The sequence below is a fragment of the Alosa sapidissima genome, chromosome 7 (assembly GCF_018492685.1).
Source record: "Alosa sapidissima isolate fAloSap1 chromosome 7, fAloSap1.pri, whole genome shotgun sequence".
Classification (NCBI taxonomy): Eukaryota; Metazoa; Chordata; class Actinopteri; order Clupeiformes; family Clupeidae; genus Alosa; species Alosa sapidissima.
In genome coordinates, this window is record NC_055963.1 from 2,907,501 (window position 1) to 2,912,500 (window position 5,000).

The window sequence follows — 5,000 nt, forward strand, 5'->3', positions numbered from 1 at the left end:
GTCTGGTGTCAGCCTATTTGTGCATTAATGGGGGGGGTAAAAAGTGCAGTAGAAGAGGGGTTTAGTAGATTAAGTGGCAAGGGCTGCATAAGAAAGGTGGGGGAGGATTGGAATTGGGGGGGGGGGGGGGCACCAACAAGGAGCACCCAAGAGCAACAGGGGCAAGGAAAAACTCCCTTACCCAAGAAGAAACCTTGGGCAGATCCACGGCTCAAGGGGCTAACCCAACTGCCAGGGGTCTTGGTGTGTGTGTTGGGGGGATGACAGGGGAGATGGGATAGTGTGTTGTGTATGTGGGGAGAGGGCAGTGTGCAATAACAGATCAAAACAGATCAGATCAGGGGCTACAGATCAGGGGCTACAGATCAAAACGAAAAACAATGGTTCCATGCTATCCATATGGGGTTACATGCCCACCAAGTTTCGTGTACCCCGGTCTTTCAGTGTCCCGGGAATCCTTGACAGAAATTTGGACATGCGAAAAAGAAAAAAGAAAAAAAAAAAAAAAAATCTGACTAAACCTATATGACCGCCGCTTCGCTGTGGTATTACGCAGACAATATGTGGTGTTTTGCAAACAAATAAATTGAGACAAATAGTATATAAATGGAATAAAGCTCTTAGAAGGATCACATGGAGGTCTGATTTGAATGACAGCTGGCTGAACCAATAACACATTTAACATTAGAATTAACTAAGCCTGGCTGTTAGCCTGGACGAAACCAGGCTAGGTGCACAAAATAAATCTCCATGGTAACTTACTGTATGCGCCATCTCTTTTGTGAAACCCAGTCAAGGCTAAATTCGGATGAGCATAAATCCCAGCTTAATCCCTCATCTAAGTTTTGTGAAATACCCCTCAGGCCTCTATAGGCCTCTATATCTCTATTGCTTTTTTATTCATGTGATGTGATGATGTGTTGACCTGGGGACTACAGATGAAAATATCAAAAAATATAAATTAACAAAAAATTTCAACTGATGTGCATTGTCCCTTTTAAACACACAAACAAACAAACAAATAAAATAAATAAATAAATAAATAAATAAGGCCTTGGAAGAGCAACTGGCTCAATCTGACAAAAACGTGTGTTGTGTAACTGTGAAGATTGCTCCTTTAAAGGTATCTGTGAAGACTGCATCTACACAAAGTCCTTTTAGGCAAGTCCCCCCTCTCGGCAGCCATCTTGGTATCGCGCTGTGGGCAGTTATCGGGGAGCTATTTTCCTGTTCAAGAGAATGGGGAGACATACAGGAAATAGGGAGGCGTACAGGAAGGGGTGGGATGTGTGTAGACTACTGCCATATTGGCGTACAGGAAGGGGTGGGATGTGTGTAGACTACTGCCATATTGGCGTTGGAGCTTCAGTAGCCTATGAGAGGTGACAGGACACAGGTGGAACTGGAGGAAGCATCAGGACCAATCAGGTGATGGGGGTACCATGAGGACCACTCAGGTGATGGGGGTGCTATGAGGACCACTCAGGTGATGGGGGTGCTATGAGGACCAAGCAGGTGATGGGGGTGCTATGAGGACCAAGCAGGTGATGGAGGGGCTATGAGGACCAAGCAGGTGATGGGGGTGCTATGAGGACCAAGCAGGTGATGGAGGGGCTATGAGGACCAAGCAGGTGATGGAGGGGCTGTTATGACCACTCAGGTGATGGGGGTGCTATGAGGACCAAGCAGGTGATGGAGGGGCTGTTATGACCACTCAGGTGATGGGGGTACTATGAGGACCACTCAGGTGATGGGGGTGCTATGAGGACCACTCAGGTGATGGAGGGGCTGTTATGACCACTCAGGTGATGGGGGTACTATGAGGACCACTCAGGTGATGGGGGTGCTATGAGGACCACTCAGGTGATGGGGGTGCTATGAGGACCACTCGGGTCAGGGAGTAGCATCCGGCCTGATGAGTATTGCTGTTTGAACTTCACAGTTACGGTGGAACAGCTAGTGACGAGGTGAACATGTGTTAACTCATTGAGTGCCTTCCTTCCCATGTGTTTAGTGCCAAAAACGTAATATTACGTTTTTAGCTTTTTTTTTAATTACGAAACTAGACACTCTAACACACTTTCTATGTGATTTTGGGAACTCTGTGATGAATGGAAATGAAATATATGACGATCGAAAACTCATGAAAACGCACAATCTGGACATTTTATCATAACGCGGTTGCCGCTTTGGGTCGAATCAGTGACGCATGCACGTCAGGTCAAAACCAGGCCATTTTCGTGGGTCTATCACTAGGTGGCAGTCTCCCCAAGTCTCGCTGATCACTTCCCGGAAAGTTTACACAAGTAACAGGCAACACTTCATATTTCATGAAAGACATTCATATCTCCATTTCTAGAAAAAAACAGAGATTTTGATGAAAACTAGCCACTGTTTAGCTTGGGATTTCTCAGGAACAGAAATACACGGTTTGCACCCACCGAGAGCTTAAAGTCTCACCTTTTAATCGAGCTATTGTATGTGTTCATAGCTATAACACAGAATATGTGTGGCTGTGGCTGTACAAAAATCATCAACAATGGTCTAGATTGCTGGCACTCTAGGACAAAGCTCCCGAAAACAGCTTGGCATTCAATGAGTTAAGGTGGAACAGCTAGTGAAAATGTGTTAAGGTGGAACAGCTAGTGAAAATGTGTTAAGGTGGAACAGCTAGTGATGAGGTGAACATGTGTTAAGGTGGAACAGCTAGTGATGAGATGAAAATGTGTTAAGGTGGAACAGCTTGTGAAAATGTGTTAAGGTGGAAAGTGATGAGGTGAACATGTGTTAAGGTGGAACAGCTAGTGACGAGGTGAAAATGTGTGTAAGATTACAAGAAGTGAAAACATTCTTATATCTGGACACAGGGACAAGGAACCTGCTCTTGTCTGACATAAAAAAAACAAGCCAAAACCAAGCCACTGGGCACAGCAACCCCCCCCCCCCCCATTTGGGTCAGAACTACACCTCCCCTTTCTCCTTCTCTCCCCTTCCACCCCTCCTCTTCACTCCTTTGTCTCTATCACTCTCTCTCTCTGTATCCCTCTCTCTCTCCCTCTCTCTCTCTCTATCCCTCTCTCTATCCCCCCTCTCTCTCTCTCTCTATCCCTCTCTCTGCTCCACTGTCCTAACATGCCTGCCTCTTTCCTCTCCTCTCATGCCCTCTCCTCTCACACACACACACACACACACACACACACACTTGGCTGAGTGAGATTCAGCCGCTCTAATTCCACACAGACGTCCAGCCCAAACAGTGTGGATTTTTATGAACACACATGTTTAGTGTGTGTGTGTGTTAGTGTGTGTGTACGCGCGTGTATGATGAGACAGCAGTACAAACGTGAGAGGATTTTAAATGGCTTTAGTGCCTGTGGCTCAGAACAGGATGTCCCAGCGCTGAACCAGGGCAGCTGTGTGTGTGTGTGTGTGTGTGTCTGAGTGAATCTGTTTGTGTGTGTGTGGGTGAGAGAGTCAAAGAGAGTGAGAGAGAGAGAGAGACATACAGACAAACAGAGAGATTGAGACAGAGAGGACGCATGACTGTGTGTGTGTGTGTGTGTGTGTGTGTGCGTCTGTGTGTGTGTTGTTTGTATATGTATATATATATATGGGGCTGTGTGTGTGTTGTTTGTATGTATATATATATATATATATATATATATATATATATGGGGCTGACTTTTTTGTTGTCTGCGCAACACACATAATGTGTGGACACTCATCTTTAAGACCAACTGTATCACCTCCACCTCCAAACACATTCACACACACTCTCTCACACACAAACACACACACACACACACACACACTCACAAACACACAAGAACGCTCGTGACAGCCTGCAGGTGAACTTGCTGACCGGAGAAAAGAGTTCACGGTGATGCAGCGGCGCTTCAAAGCCGTAAACTAGAGCGTGGGCGTTACGCTTCTCAGAGGCTCGCGGAGAGACGGACGAGGCCTTACCGCCCACCTCTCCGACTGCCCGGAGCCCAAGCAACGAAGCCCGGACTGTGCCAAGGACAGCGCTCCTTTCCCCGCGCCCTCTCCCGGCTCTGTTTCGGCTCTGTCTCGCTTCCCAAACCCTGCGCTCTCCCGGCTGCATCTTCCGTCTCCCTCGCTCTTCCGGCTCTGGTGAGACGCAGCGCCCAGAGGATCGGTGGGAGGAGGATCTCACAGTGTCCGCCAGCTCAACATTAGACCATGATTCATTTGACAGAGACAGAAACAGTTACTGCCACAGGATACAACAACAGATATTTCCCGGCAAAAAGAAAGCAAAATGCAAATACAAAATGCGCTACCGATGGACAGCCTAGAGAGAAGCTGCGCACTGCTTTTGACCTGAATTCCACTGGTTTAGAAAACTTAATCAACAGTGCCCACTAGTGGTCGGCTAAGGGTGGTGAGCTGGAAACGACGCTCTCTCTGCGTGACATGCTGGAGATGCTTCTGGAGGAGATGATGCCGAACCTCTATCATTCGTAGTTAATGGTATGTTTGTGCTGATTTGTGAAGTTGAAAACCCGTTGAAAAAAGCGACAGAGACTGTTTAGCTTATAGGGGCATATAGGGGCATATAGGGGCTTATAGGCTTGCACACACTCCGTGTTGTGTTTAGGCCTATAGGGTCAAATGAAGTTGGTTGATTAAGGTACGATTCCTCCTGCCAGGTTGCACTTACCAAATGACTGGAGCCGACCAGACAGAGCCCGAGTTGTTTTAAGATGATAAAAAAATAATATTAACAAAAACTCCTGGTCATTTTATTAAAGAAGAAAAGAATGGGCGTGACATGAGAAACATGATTACATTCAAAAGCTTTTTTACGCTGTTTTATTGCGGTCGTCCAATCTATTACGATGAACCCCGCTAATGCGCCCCTTTGTGTAATGCACTTGACACGATGCCGTTGACATTTGACGTTCCCTTGATTCCACGAAACTAAATCAGTTGTTTACCGAAATGAATCATGGAAATAACAAGCCACTCAAGAGTCC